Genomic DNA, 16076 nt, shown 5'->3' on the forward strand with positions numbered 1-16076 from the left:
TCCATCGAATGCAACTTGCTGCGGTAAAATCGATTAAGGTTTAGTACTAGAAAAGTTGGCTAATGTTTTAGTGTGCACACACATACGCACACACACACACACGGACACACACACGGACAGACAGACATTTGCTCTGTTCGTCGAGCTGAGTCGATTGGTATATAACACTAGGGTCTACGAGTCCTAGATAAAAAGGTCGTTTTCGAGGTGAAATGATAGCCTTTTCGGTACAACTTTGTTGTCGTATACGAGAAAGGCAAACACAGATTTGAACCCCCACCCACCCCTCTGTGACTTGTTCGTAACATTTCGGGACCGATTTGCGATTTGGGCGTAACTTATTTTGTAAACAAACATTGTTTTGTTTATTCCGTAGAATGCAAGCGTTTTTCTCCAAAACTTGTTCAGATTACAGCTGAATAACATGTTATTCGAAGGTGTTACTTCTGAATAACAAAACCGTTCGCACTAGCATTTTAGGTAATACTATTTGACAGCTGACAGCATGTGTCAAGCGCCAAATTTTTTCGAGCAGTTTGTTGTTTGTTTACAAATATGCAGCGAGATTCTTCAAATTAGAATTCAATTATTATTAAACAATTAATCTGTTTGGGATTAAAGAACTGTTCAGCAGTAATGAGATTTATTAATTTGCTATTCTCTTCGTAATTGCAAGAAGCGGACCAAACTCCGAAGGCGTGAGTTCAGTATGGGATGAAACTGATAGTGATTAGTGTGCGCCAAAAAGCCAGAAGTATTTGTGTGCTCCGTTTAAATTTTATTTTGCTCATTTTTCCTTCGGAAATCGGCTAGGAACTGTGGTTACAAGTAGGTAATTTCATTAGCTTGTTTACTGATGTTGCTTTCTATATAAAATGGTGTGTATTGTTTGTCTTAGGTTTCGTCACCGGTGAATGGGATGTGAAGTTGAGGATTCCATAAATATTACACAGCTGGCTCGCGCAGAAAGCATCGATGGAGCCTGGAAGGTCAAGATGGATCAGAAATAATACAATCGTTAGCAGCTGCGAGGCGAGCCAACGTGAATTCAAGTTAAACAAAATTGTATCGCCAAAACAGTGTGACAATGGAATTCACGGAAAAACTTCAGGGCGAGAAAACAGGATTCCTGGAACCCGAACTAACTCGAGAACTCTACGATGGGAATTCCAAAAATATTCAGTGTTATCGTTTGGAGCGACCGACGGCTTTTTACTGTGGTAAGTGCGAAACAGTTTATTATGCAATATATTTTTGAAATTTTCGAAATAATGTTACTGACGGTAATAATTTTATCTATTTAGATGCGTCTAGTCCTTGGACCCAATGGGAAGTGTCATCAGTGTTGGTTGTCCTCCCCTATTCGGTTATATCGTTGATCGGATTATTCTGGACTTATTTTATAGATCCAGTTTTGCTTAAAAGGTTACCAATCGGAAAACCACAAGTTGCCGGTAGTGATAGTATTATAATTGGTTTTGAGAGTAAGAAACCCACCGTCGTTTCACCCACAAGAGGATGTACGAAGTAACTTCCAATTTTTATGATAAAATAACAATTAAACAACGCAGAATGATATCGCACGTAATCATCATCAGATGAGATAGTATTAGTTGCCAAAATCAGCTAAAACCATTCATCACATTCCATTTATATCTCAACTTAGGTGAACGAGGGCAGGCACGGAACTACGTTGCTGTGTTTTGCTAGGAAGGGATCGTGAAGTACTACTAACTATAATAGATACTACACAGCAAAACAGTTGTTGAATATTACATTCGAAACAGATGCACATAGGCTATTCCGTCAGAGCTGTGATATTACACTCGTTCGATGTACACGTCAATTTGCGAGTAGCAGCGCCGGTGTAATTTTTTTCATGATGTAATTTTGATCGATGGCGTATTCGACGGTAACGTACAGAGATACAGTGTAATTTTGGAGATGCTGACACACCTAATTCGAGGGTTTTATCGGATTACAAATACAAAAAAAAGATTGTTTATTCTTAGTTATTAATTGAAAGCTCGAGTTACATTATTTATTCTTCCGTTATTGAAATTGTTTTAATTAAACCAATAAAACTGAGAGATGTTATCTTCACTTTGATTTATTCAGGTCAATACTGGAATGTCCACTCAGCTTAGTTACCGCCATCATCGTTTCCTTAATTGTGTCGAAGTGCGATGCCCATCCGTAAATGTCGCCCAGACATACTACCGGCGCGAAACTGCTCGACCATCCTGCCGGCTGTTCGCCATCGGGCGACGACTGTTTTCTTGGTACTGTGACTCTGGGGAACTGCTATAGAACGGAGATGCATCAACCTTACGAGAAAAAATAAATAAAATGCAATAGTTAATCGCAATAATTATATAGAGCCAAAATAAGAAACAAGTGTTAGATGGCATGTTTCGTTCCCAGAAAGATTCGGTTGGCCATCTCCAAAAGATTCGCTTAGGATTACCAGAAGCATTGCAAACTTGATTATTTATGGACGGTATTCTCCAGAGAAACTGAACAGAATTCAACTGGGATTTCTAAGGAAATATTTCTGGATTCTGAACAGCATCCTCCTGGAATTTCGATCGGGTTCCGAATGGAATCCTCGTAGAAAACTCAACTGAATTATATAGAAACCTTCTGTGATTCCAAAATGGAGTCGTGCAGGAGTTCTGAACGTAATCCTTGTGCGATTCCTAACAGGAATGCTTCTGGGACTCCAACGAAACCCTTCAGGGAGTCTATACATTATCCTTGTGGAATTATCCAGAAACTTCGAATAAAACCCTTTTCGGATATCAAACTGTAAAGTTTTCAGATTTTGAACAGATTTCCAACGAAATGCTTATGTCGGTGGAATTCAGAATCGTGTCTTTTGAGATTCCAAACCGAGTTCTCCTAGGATTTCCTAGAATGAAGAAATTATTAAATTTAAAAATTTACGTTAACACGTACGTCCCCAACTCCCATTTTACGACAAAACTCAAAATTCAAAACCACGCAGTTCAGCCAATTTCTAACGGCTTTTTAAGCAATCTTCTGGAGTCGATCACAAAATTCTTATAGTTTTAAGAACCGAGGTCAATTTTTGTACAATGGCCATGGTTCCGGATATATTCCGGGGAGTACTGGGGTTACCTCCCTCCCGGAAAAAATGGTCACTGGCAGATCGGCTTCGAAATCCATCGTGCGACAAGTCAACTTCATGATTTTGCAAAACAAGTACACTGGAGTAAATTTCGGCGATTTTAGATCGAATTGACCACTCTCCGGGTACTTCCAGGGCCTGGTTCTCTTGGGGAAATGGCCAATATCCGTTCAATCTTGGAACCTATCTTGCGACATGTCAAACTTCATGATTTTGCAAAACAAGTACAATGGAGTACATTTCTGCGATTTTCGATCGAATTGGCCACGCTCCTGGAATTTTCAGGGCCTGGTTCTCTTGGGGAAGTGGCCAATTTTCGTTCAATCTTGGAATCCACCTTGTGGCATGGCAAACTTCATAATTTTGCAAAACAAGTACACTGGAGTCCATTTCGGTGATTTTCGATCGAATTGGCCTTCTTCCGGGTACTTCCAGGTGCTGATTGAAATTTTACCGACGGTGGCGTGATAGACCATTTTCAGGCATCGGCGGCGGCGGCACGCCGTTGGTGATTGGCGGTGGCGTAAATCGGCGTGAACCAGTTTCAAGCGCCAAAATTTCTTCAGAAGTTCGTCAAGGAATTCTTCCAGAAGTTCCCCCACTAGTTTTTTTAAAAGATCGTCAAGAAATTCCTTTAGACATTCCTCCGTAAGTGCCGGAGGAATTCCTGGAGGAACTTCCGCAGGAATTCCTGGAGGAACTTCCGGAGGAATTCCTGGAGGAACTTCCGGAGGAATTCCTGGAGGAACTTCCGGAGGAATTCCTGGAGGAACTTCCGGAGGAATTCCTGGAGGAACTTCCGGAGGAATTCCTGGAGGAACTTCCGGAGGACTTCCTGGAGGAACTTCCGGAGGAATTCCTGGAGGAACTTCCGGAGGAACTTCCGGAGGAATTCCTGGAGGAACTTCAGGAGGAATTCCTGGAGGAACTTCCGGAGGAATTCCTGGAGGAACTTCCGGAGGAATTCCTGGAGGAACTTCCGGAGGAATTCCTGGAGGAACTTCCGGAGGAATTCCTGGAGGAACTTCCGGAGGAATTCCTGGAGGAACTTCCGGAGGAATTCCTGGAGGAACTTCCGGAGGAATGCCTGGAGGAACTTCCGGAGGAATTCCTGGAGGAAGTTCGGAAGGAACTTCTGGAGGAATTCCTGAAGGAACTTCCGGAGGAATTCCTGGAGGAACTTCCGGAAGAATTCCTGGAATAACTTCCGGAGGAATTCCTGGAGTAACTTCCGGAGGAATTCCTGAGGGACTTCCAAAGGAATTCCTGAAGGAACTTTTGGAGGAATTCCTGGCGGAACTTTTGGAGGAATTCCTGGCGGAACTTTTGGAGGAATTCTTGGAGGAACTTCCGGAGGAATTCTTGGAGGAACTTCCGGAGGAATTCCTGGAGGAACTTCCGGAGGAATTCCTGGAGGAACTTCCGGAGGAACTTCCGGAGGAATTCCTGGAGGAACTTCCGGAGGAATTCCTGGAGGAACCTTCGGAGGAATTCCTGGAGGAACTTCCGGAGGAATTCCTGGAGGAACTTCCGGAGGAATTCCCGGAGAAACTTCTGGAGGAATTCCCGGGGGAACTTCCAGAGGGATTCCCGGGGAACTTCCGAGGAACTTCCGGGGAACTTCCGGTGGTATTCCTGGAGAAACTTTTGAAGGAATTCCTGAAGGAACTTCCGAAGGAATTCTTGGAGGAACTTCCGGAGGAATTCCTGGAGGAACTTCCGGAGGAATTCCTGGAGGAACTTCCGGAGGAATTCCTGGAGGAACTTCCGGAGGAATTCCTGGAGGAACTTCCGGAGGAATTCCTGGAAGAACTTCCGGAGGAATTCCTGGAGGAACTTCCGGAGGAATTCCTGGAGGAACTTCTGAAGGAATTCCTGGAGAAGCTTCAGCAGGAAGATCGAGACCGTGAAGAGACGGAGCAACTGTACCACGCTAATAACACATGAAAGTTCTATGAGAAGTTGATCCGTTCACGTAAGGGCCACGTGCTACAGCCTGATATGTGTAAGCGTAAGGACATAAACGGGAACCTTCTTACGAACGAGCGTGAGGTGATCCAAAGGTGGCGGCAGCACTACGAAGAACACCTGAATGGCGATGTGGCAGACGAAGATGGCGGTATGGTGATGGACCTGGGAGAACGCGCGCTGAACATGATTTTACCGACTCCGGATCTCCAGGAAATCCAGGAGGGGATGGGCCGGCTGAAGAACAACAAAGCCCCTGGGGTTGACCAACTACCAGGAGAGCTATTTAAACACGGTGGTGGTCATTACCAAGATTTGGGGAGAGGAAGTTTTGCCGCAGAAGTGGATGGACGGTGACGTGTGTCCCATCTATAAAAAGGGCGATAAGCTGGATTGTAGCAACTACTGCGCAATCACATTGGTGAACGCCGCTTACAAGGTACTCTCCCAATTTTATGCCGTCGACTAACACCAATTGTAAAGGAGTTCGTGGGGCAGTATCAGGCGGGTTTTATTGTCGAACGCTTCACCACGGACCAGGTGTTCGCCAGTCGCCAAGTACTGCAGAAATGCCGCGAATACAACGTGCCCACACATCATCTATTCATCGACTTTAAAGCCGCATATGATACAATCGATCGGGACCACCCGAGCAACACACATGTTGTAGATCAGTCTATTATACTCATATACGACTAAATTTGGTCATATATGAGTTATTTCAAGCAAATCAACGTGAATTGTGCTGCTAGGGCAGCTATGGCAGCTAATGCACGAACACGGATTTCCGGATACTGACATGGTTGATCAAAACGGATCAATGATCAAGATCAATGGATCGGGTGATGTGCGTAGTTCGAGTTTCAGGGACATTCTCGAGTCCCTTCGAAACCCGCAGATGGTTGCGACAAGGTGATGGTCTTTCGTGTCTGCTATTAAACATCGCTTTGGAAGGGATAATACGAAGAACAGGGATTAACATGAGAGGTACAATTTTCAATACGTCCGTCCAGCTATTTGGCTTCGCCGACGACATAGATATTATGGCACATAACTTTGAGAAGATGGAGGAAGCCTACATCATACTGAAGAGGGAAGCCAAGCGGAACGGACTAGTCATCAACACGTCGAAGACGAAGTACATGATAGGAAGAGGTTCAAGAGAAGACAATGTGAGCCACTCACCGCGAGTTTGCATCGGTGGTGACGAAATCGAGGTGGTAGAAGAATTTGTGTATACTTGGGCTCACTGGTGACTGCCGAAAATGATACCAGCAGAGAAATTCGGAGACGCATAGTGGCTGGAAATCGTACGTACTTTGAACTCCACTAGACGCTCCGATCGAATAGAGTTCGCCGCCGTACCAAACTGGCTATCTACAAAACGCTCATTAAACAGTTAGTCCTCTACGGACAAGAGACCTGGACGATGCTTGTGGAGGACCAACGCGCACTAGGAGTTTTCAAAAGGAAAGTGCTGCGTACCATCTATGGTGGGTTGCAAATGGCGGACGGTACGTCGAGGAGGCGAATGAACCACGAGTTGCATGAGCTGCTGGGAAACCATCCATCGTTCACACTTTATATAGTTATATAGCCTTTTCGTCACACCTCGGTATGAATACAAGAAATACAACAATCCTTTTGGAAACCCAAAATAAATCCTTTTGAAATCCTAAAAGGACTTCTTCAGGAATTCCAAAAGGTCTCCTTTCGGAACCGGACTCCTTTCGGAATACAAAATGAGCCCCTTTCGGAATCCCAAAAGCACTTCATTTGGAATTCCAAAAGGACTTCCCTCGGAATCCCAAAAAGATTACTTATGAATTCCGTGGATTCCAAAACGAATTCCTATTCGAATCCCAAAAAACCCGGAATCCCAAAACGATTCCTTTGGAAGACCTTTCGTGAGACAAATAGAACTCGTTTGGAGTCCTAAAGCGATACGACCTGTACTCGCAAAGCGATTCCTACTAAAATTCCTTAGGATATTTCAAATAGATTCCTTTTGAAATCTCAAGAGAATTCCTTTCAAAAAAAGATTCCTTTCGGGGCTCTCCTTACCCTTTCAGATTCCTAAAAGATGATAATGAATACAAAGTGAATTCACTAACTGGCTATCGTGTCAAAAACCACAATTTGAATTAAGTCAATTCAATTCTATAGACCAAATCTAGCTAAATAAATAATATCTTTTTAATAAAATGATTTTGAGCTTTTTAGTGGAATGTCTTCACTTTGTCATAAGACGAATTTGTACTATCCCATTTAATTTCACCACTTGATTGTAACTTTACAGATATGTATGTACTTCGACGAGTCGAGTCAAGTACGAGACACTGAAGACGGCCTTACTGTTGAGGTCGAAATACGTATCTGTCAAGTTACAATCAAGTGGTGGAATTAAATGGGATAGTACGAACTCGTCTTAAGACAAGTAAATAATACTTATCATTTATATTATAAAATATTTCTTACATACCTTTGCCCCCTTCAGTTCCATTGACAAAGTGATCAAAGGATAACCGCTGATTCAGAGTTTGAATTCAGTGTCGATATCATGAAGACCTTGTCCTTTCATCGTCCAAATAAATCCATTTGTTAATCGATGAGAAACGCACATGGTGGACGAATATCGAAACATCCGGAAAGTTCCTTATTCCACCAACCTGCTACAGAAATTCCATGCTGAAATTGAAGAAATATTATAAATCTATTAAACAGAAACTACTTTTAATGCGATACACCGAGCTGAGAAACAGGTACCGGCTAGAGTAAACGCGATGTGCGATGCGACGCGACGCGACATTTTATCGATAATGATTGTTATTTTTTTACGTGAGTCACGTCGCATTCTCGTCGTCCGTCCTGGCTGGTCCTTAAGTATTCCCACAAATCATCTGTGGGAATACTGTAAAGTTTAAAATCGCCCAAAACAACCGGACAAAAATCTGTATCTAACTAGACAGGCTATCTCGATCCTTTCAAGCTAATAATAAGACAAAAGAAAAACTCAACTTACGGTTTACACGTTTATCACGCTGGAGGTGTGAATAAACCATCACAGCAATCGTTTTTATTTCCCTGCCGAGGTGTCAAAGTTCCAGTTCTGAAGAAAAGAGACATGAATAAATAAATTACAGACTACAAAAAGACCCTCTCTGTACTGTACTCACCAGATCTTCATTCAACTAATTCGGCGGGCCAGCAATGATGATCTTGTACGGAAAGTGGGGCTCAAGGTGCTCGGGCTCGGGTATGTAGATCCACCGCAGATTTTTTGCTGCAAACCGATAAAAACGTCGTTTAATTATTTGCTACGAAATTACATATTCCATAAAAAAAATATTCACGTAGATCGTGGTATGGCTGGCAGCGGTCATTCCAGGCATGGACTGGTGTAGGGTACTGTCTCTTGAAATTGATATTGAATGTCATTGCTATAGGGTATTTTCGTCAATCGAACGAAACTCCAGAACAACGAAATTGTTTGTTCCAAACCGAACAAGCTCATGGGAGAGTTCCATCTTCTCCTCCTAGGTGCAATCGAATGGGATGTATTGTGCTTCCAGTTGAAAACCGAAGTGAGCTCTCGCGACGATTGAGTTTTTCCTTATTTCCTGATGTCGCAACTGCATCGCGACTAGTGCGCATCTATGCCACCGCCGTGCGCCATGATGCGCACTAGTCGCGACGTAGTTGCGACAAAAGGAAACAGGAGAAAACTCGATTGTCGCGAGAGCTCACTTCGGTTTTCAACTGGAAGTACAATATCCCACGTACAATCCACCAGCCTATCACAGGATAGGCGACCCAACAACCAGCGGAGTCGGACCAGCCGCATGACTATTGCGAAGTGATGTGTTCGAATCCCAATGACGGTACATCCGTGGGAGATTCCAGCGGCGAGAACTTCCGGTACGAAGAACTCGGATGGATCGTTGTTTCTACTGCACTATCGTTCACAGAGTAGGGACCTTGGTAGGGACTTACCACGTCGAGTGCGATCTTGATCTACGAAAGAAAAGCAAAATTACAGAAAACAGCAAGATGCTAAACTTTCAATTAGCTACTTACCCATTTTTGGAAATAAAAAACAAGGTTTATGCCTTGTTATGAATAACTAAAACGAACGCACTAATATCCTTGGTAATATCACAATGTTTTGATTAATACTTCAGTAAAAGACACTATAAATGGTGTCTAATTACAATTTCTATAATTTCCGCTTTGCAAAAAAACAAATATGGTGCCCTCATCGATGACACGATGTGTATCAAACGAAAAGTGAGAAGTGTTGCTAGAATGAAAATTATAACATCATCAATACAATATTACACTCAATTTGTGTAATATGACACAAAAAAATTAGAATCACCTATGTGCATCTGATTCTGTGTAATATTTCCCGTTTCAATGTTCGACTATTACATAGCTGCAACGTAATGGAATTTGGTGAATCCGATTTCTGTGTAATTTGCAGCTTATATAATATTACATCAAAATGGATGTTAATATGCATTAAAATTCCGACGTTACATCGAATTTTTAGTACATTGTTTGGATTACGTCGATGGATATTACTTTTTTATTTGCTGTGTAGAGTAAAATTATTCAAACGAAATAAAGATATTCAAACGCATTCACTTCTTCTTTTTTTTCTTCTTCTATGGGTCTACATTCCAAGTGGAACCTGGCGCGCTTTTCAACTTGGTATCCTTCACCATTTTCACAGTTAAAATTTGAAAGGTTTTCTATGCCCGCCATTGCATAAGTGTATGTCCTGTTTGGCAAGTACAATGGATACATTATGCCCAAGCAATCGAGATTGTTTTCCACCCGAAAATATACTATAGTCTATAGACTGAACCGAAAATCAAACTTGTTAACTCTGGTTTCGCAGTCCTACGCATTCAGTTAAAGGCAGATAGCTTAAGGGCTAAATATATTCAAGTTAATATAAATTAGACGGTTCAAATAAAATGTAAGCAACCTGAAAATCTATTCTTGTTTTTATTAACTATGGGTTCAATTCAGTTTTAATCTAGCTTTATTTTTTATGAATTTAAAAGTTATTTATGAAAGTTTCCCAAGTAATACCGAATTTAAAAATTGATGTATAACGTGTTCGAAGTAAGTTGTGAAAAGGTTTCTCTTAAACATACAGCTTATTGATTGATAGAAGATGTTTTGTATTACATTATCACGACTTTCTGATAACATGTAATTTTTTGATATTTGTTTGGTTTTTCAAAATGTTTTGTTTTACACTCTCTAGACATAAAACATGTCGCCAGGATGATTTCTTGAACTTACAATTATTAACATGATCATTTTTTGACATTTGTTTAGTTAGAAGATATGTAGTTATGATCCACATGAATTTCAAATACCATGTATGTGTATTTTAATTTATTTTATCAAAATGGAATTCTAAAAAATGTATGCATGTATTTTTTCATCAAATCCTGTAAATAATTTTATTTGAAATGAGACATTTGTCAACAGCTTTTGTTGTATTAAATTTACAGATCATATTATGTTGAGAGAATGTTATTGAAAACTCACTTCATATATGTTGAAAAGATGTTTTTTTTTACTTTTATTCAACAAACTTTGTTACTTGATTGAACCCAATTTAATTCCATTTAACTTTTATTATGAGTTTTCTTTTAATTAAAATTAAGTTATTATTATTTAATATCTAGCCTTTAACATTTTAACATTTAATATTTAATATTGAATATTTAGTATTTAATATTTAATATTTAATATTTAATTTTAATATTTAATATTTAATACTTAATATTTAATATTTAATATTTAATATTTAATATTTAATATTTAATATTTAATATTTAATATTTAATATTCAATATTCAATATTTTATATTTAATATTTAAAATTTAATATTTAATTTTCAATATTTTATATTAAATATTTATAAATATTAAATTTTGAGTATTAAATAATAATTATTAAATATTAAATACAAAATATTAAATATTGAATATTAATAATTAAATATACAGTGATCGTTCGCTAATTGGGGCACGACCTCACCCCAACTAGCGAATGCCGTTCGCTAATTCGACACAGTTGTTTCATAAGGGCCAATGTCGCAATGAGCTCGAATGGAGAAAAATGGGTTGGAATGTTCCATGACATGTTTTCAATTATATTTCAAAGAGTAGATGTTATTTTAAATGTTAATAGTTTGCATGAAATTCATTCATATCTAATCATTGAATCCACATATAAATAAAATTTACTTCGGATTTATTTCGATTTGAAAATATGATTAAAGAATTAGTCGTCCTTTTTTTCTAACAGTGTACACTTGCGCCCTTCAGAAATGCGCCATAATGTTTTTGACAACATCCTTCTCGCCCAAATTCCACGCCCGGCTGTCAACCTGTTTGTCAGTATCGCCTGTTTGCATCGCCCCGTTGTGTTTTCAAAGTACCGTTTAGCCCTTTTGCTCACATGTGTTTTTGATGCAAGAACGAAGTGTCATAATGCAAAAATGAAACACAGTTTAGCCCTTTTACTGCCATGGAGAAAACGGGGCGCAATCGCAGCGAGAATTTTTTTTTAACGGAAATGTAATATCGCCCTTCTGTATTTCTCTGTTTTTACAGCAAAAAAACAACATTTTGTACCATTTTGCATATGCTACATATAGTACATTTCCAGGAGGTTCGATCTATGACATAAACTCGATTTGTTTACATTTGCGACTTCGGCCCTTATGAAACAACTATGTCGAATTGGGGCGGTTTGACAAGCGTCAATGTTGTTTACTTTTTGCACGGAAGAAATAAACTACCCAATAGTGAGTTTAATTCACCCAACCTCGAACATCCGTACGGGAAGCCAAAATTGAGTAAGTAGGGTCGAAGTAGTTTGTTAAAAAAGTACCCAACGGAAAATTTATTGACCCAAATTTAAGTTTAATTCACTCAATTTCGACCTCAGGTAATAAAACTCAAAATTGGCTTCCCGTATTGAACTGGCGTCGTTGGAATGTTTGGCTCTTTTGTTTTTGACAACAAAAGAAAGAGTGGATGAAAGCGAAGAGAAAAAATAACTCAAAAGTAAGTTTAAAAGTACTCAATTTTGGGTACTTTTTTTCTTCCGTGTGTATTGAACAAAAGAAAATTTTACGCGCCAGAAAATATCGATCCCGCCAAACACGGAAACAAAACGTCAACGCGTTTTTGACATCACATTCTGACGTTTAGCTGCTTTTTAATTGGGTTTCGCCCCAATTAGCGAACCCCCAACTAAAAAGCGCCCCAACTAGAAAAACCCCAATTAGCGAACGTTCACTGTATTAATATTAATAATTAAAGTTAGAATAATAAATATTAAATGCGACAGTCCATCATGAAGTATACCTTGCCAATTTTCAGCTCCGTTGTTCTACACAGCTGATTGAAGAATCCGATAGAAAACGAATAGGAAATCAAAAATGACATTGCCGTATAATCCAATTGGAAACACGAAATGACCAACCACTTGAATGCAAGAAAACATGCGCAGGGCCTTCGGCCTTCAGTCGAGCTGCAAATTCGATCAGTTGTATCATGTTATTCGCAATAACATGTTATTCAAAGGTGTTATTCGGCTGAAAGAAATGTATGGGAATATTACCTTTGAATAACATGTTATTGGCCGAATAACACCAAAGCGCGAATAACATGTTATTCGATCGTAGTGCGGATATAGCATAATACCCTTAACTGGTAGAGGGAAGCCTATTCTATCGGATACATGCCGTGGTTTTCTCAGGAAATGCATGCTGTAGCTGGAATTCGCCTTCCAATGTTTGTTTACAAAATAAGTTACGCCCACCCACCACCATCTGTGACGCATAACGTCTTACTAGAATTTCACAAAAAATGATAAATTGGATTTTTTTAGTTAATTCTACTTTAACTTTCTGCATAGTACATAATGATACTGTTTATTTTGAATTGAATAAATGAATAAGTAATTTCATTTTTATATTGTTTTCGTAATATCCCGGATAAAAATTTACAGTACCTTGTATGGTATGATCCATTGGAATATAATTGGTTGTATGGTAAATAATACAATTTATTGTACTTTTATTGTAGATTTTCAACGGTTGTGAAAATCCTTTATTGTACTTACTTTAAAAGTACAATACATTTTAATGTGACCGATACATTCTATAATATTTTAGTTGTTCGCTTTTGTTTTATATTGCTTATCCAAAAATTAAACAAACTATAAAGGTATTCCATCTCGGTGATCAGATAATCCGTTTTAAAGCAAATAAAAGTACAATTTTAAAATGTTTCATTGATTCATTATGTTGATAAAATAACAATTGAAAACAATAAAATAACAATAACTTTTATTATTACATGAAAAAACCTTCTACGGATTTTCAAATATATATTTTAATTGCAGGTCTTGAAATATTTATGTTCTGATCAATTTGAATTTAGAAAATTCAAAGAAACAAAATCTTTCACTTATAATTTTACTTGGAGAATGACTGGATTTAGATGAGCGTGTACAATTTTGTTCGTGATTAGTGGAAAGACGAAGTAAGTATTATTGTCCATCCGGAACAAAGTTAGTACACTTTTTATACCGAAGTTGGATTTTTCTCGAGATACAGGCAGCTTACCCAACTTCGGAAGTAGTGCGCTGGGCTCACCTAAAGATGCGCTAAACAACGCATCAATTAGTTTGACAGATAAAACTTGGTGCTACGCCGACAATACTGATTTTGCGAGCAAGCGACGGCCGATCATTAGCCGCTGTACCATGGTGAGTATCTATAGTGCTGTCATCGTGATACCGGATCATTGTGATGAGGAAGAAATCTTTCAACACGTAAAGAAAAAAAACTTATAAATTTAAACCTCATAAGCAACAACCAACTTCGAAAATATCAATAAACTTGATTATGCCTTGATTATGAATGATCCCATATTAAAAAGTTATTAACAGTCATAAGTTAATGAAAAGTATAAGTTTTAAAATTGGGATTGTATGTTACACATCATTAAGCAAAAAAGTATTAAAAATCCTAATAACATTTTTTTTTTACGTGAAAGACCTTTAGGAAGGGGTCCCTTGATTTACACCGCCGAAGCAGTTCGCAAAATTTTTGTTAATATGCATCCTTGTTCCTTTTCAGAAATTGAGTTAATGATAAAACCTCGGATAAAACACTGCTGCTTGCCACCACTATCATCGAGCTATATCACCAACGGGATACAATAAAAAATTAAACAGGTAACTTTTCTTTTTCTTCTCGACTTATACTTTTTGTAAGAAACCTGACATGATTTTATAATTTACGTTTTCCACAAGAAAAAAATGCGAGCAGCATCAGTTACAGCGTCTTCAGTGGGTATTGCCGGTTGCATAATCGGCGACTGAAATCTACGTTTATGCATCCCGGTCTTAATAGCGGTAACGAACTCAACAATACCATTTATAATTTAAATTTAAATTAAATGGAATCTAATTTGAATTAGAACAAAAATTCTTGCAAAAATTGAACTTAAATCAAATTGAAATCATTTTGAAACAAAAACAAAATTGTATTAAAATTAAATTAAAACTAAATTTCAAATAAATTTAAATTACTTTACATTGAAATTAATTTAAGATCAAATTGCAATTAAATTGAAGCTAAATTGAATTTAATTAAAATTGAAAAAGAATTGTCTTAAAAACATATGTATTAGAAATGAAACAAAATTTAAATTGACTGATCACAAATTAAGTTTAAAACTAAATTAAAACTTAATTTAAATAGTACCAATAAAATAAATTGTACAACATTAAATTGAATTGTATTTTTATTGTAATATTGAAGTCGAGATTCAAGTAAAATGTATTTAAAATCTCATTGTATTTCTACTGTAAAACAATAAAAAAATGTGAGAAAAAACATTTGAAACACATTGTTTTCTATTGTTTTGGCCTTCGAAATCATCCCATTGAAGAACCGATAAATCAATTGTTTTGCTCTGAATTTTGTATGAAAAATTTTCGATTTTTTTATTGTAAAGATACATAACAACCCCCCTTTTTTATTGTAAAAGTCCCATTTACCATTCATTTTATCGTGGAAAACCATTGCCTCTGATGTGATTTAGTTGTTAAAATTCCATTACAATCAATGGTAATTAATATGTTTTAATTGGTGATGTAACAGTAAAATGTATGATATTTTAATCATATTTTTTATCCGGGATGTTACCACCCGCATAAATACAAACTGTACATGGATATTTTCCCGTGCGGTCGACAACAGTATCCTTTACTGTTGACAACTGTAAATGAACAATCTCATATAAAGTTTTAACAGTTTGTGGTACGGTTATTTGACAAATAACACTATGTTGAATGGGTTGTTAAGTTATGTCACCATAAAAAATCGTCTGCTTTCGCGTGCAAAATTTTCGCTCAACAGTATGATAAAATGTTGACATATAATGCAGGAAATCAAGAACATTTTAGAGACAGCATGTTATATGTTGACATTTAGTGATGTTGTCGGGCAGTTATGGTTGAATCGATCGAAAAGTATTCGATAACCGCAACGTAAACTGTGAAGCTATATCTTACATCGTAATAATGATTCCGACCATATAACATGTTGTTTTTTATTATGCGGGCAGTGACGGAACTGAAGAAAACCACCCACCCCTAGACAAACCGTAGCAATTTGTAACGCAATGTTGTGTACCCACCCACCCCTTAAGGTGTTATGTAATTTGTGAATGAGCCCTGAAACAACTGTGTCGATTTATTTGGAGTGAAATTTCAGAAAAATCCGGGTAAAATCGACCCAGTGACTGAGTTGTTTAAGGTTAGCGTGTAGATTAAACTCACTTTTGGGTAGTTTATTTCTTCCGTGTGTGTTTTCGCGCAGTTTTCAATTCCGTTTCCGGCGTTCCC

The 16076-nt window shown here is 38.1% G+C and overlaps 2 long non-coding RNA genes across 4 annotated transcripts; one reads left to right on the forward strand and one right to left on the reverse strand.

Annotated features, from left to right (window-relative positions):
• The first annotated feature begins 408 nt into the window (after positions 1–408).
• LOC134211101 (uncharacterized) lies at positions 409–1743 on the forward strand. 2 transcript variants are annotated; one of them, XR_009978923.1, is made up of 3 exons: positions 409–832; positions 899–1220; positions 1305–1743. It is a non-coding gene; the product is annotated as an uncharacterized LOC134211101 (long non-coding RNA). The 2 variants fall into 2 exon arrangements; XR_009978922.1 differs by having other exon boundaries at positions 409–828.
• A 288-nt stretch (positions 1744–2031) lies between these two features.
• On the reverse strand, positions 2032–9429 carry LOC134211106 (uncharacterized). Of its 2 annotated transcripts, XR_009978924.1 has the most exons (7): positions 9197–9429; positions 9113–9133; positions 8473–8655; positions 8296–8402; positions 8142–8228; positions 7602–7807; positions 2032–2327 (listed from the first exon to the last, which is right to left on the reverse strand). It is a non-coding gene; the product is annotated as an uncharacterized LOC134211106 (long non-coding RNA). The 2 variants fall into 2 exon arrangements; XR_009978925.1 differs by lacking the exon at positions 8473–8655.
• Positions 9430–16076: the final 6647 nt, after the last annotated feature.

This window comes from Armigeres subalbatus, chromosome 1 (genome assembly GCF_024139115.2).
Source record: "Armigeres subalbatus isolate Guangzhou_Male chromosome 1, GZ_Asu_2, whole genome shotgun sequence".
Taxonomy (NCBI): domain Eukaryota; kingdom Metazoa; phylum Arthropoda; class Insecta; order Diptera; family Culicidae; genus Armigeres; species Armigeres subalbatus.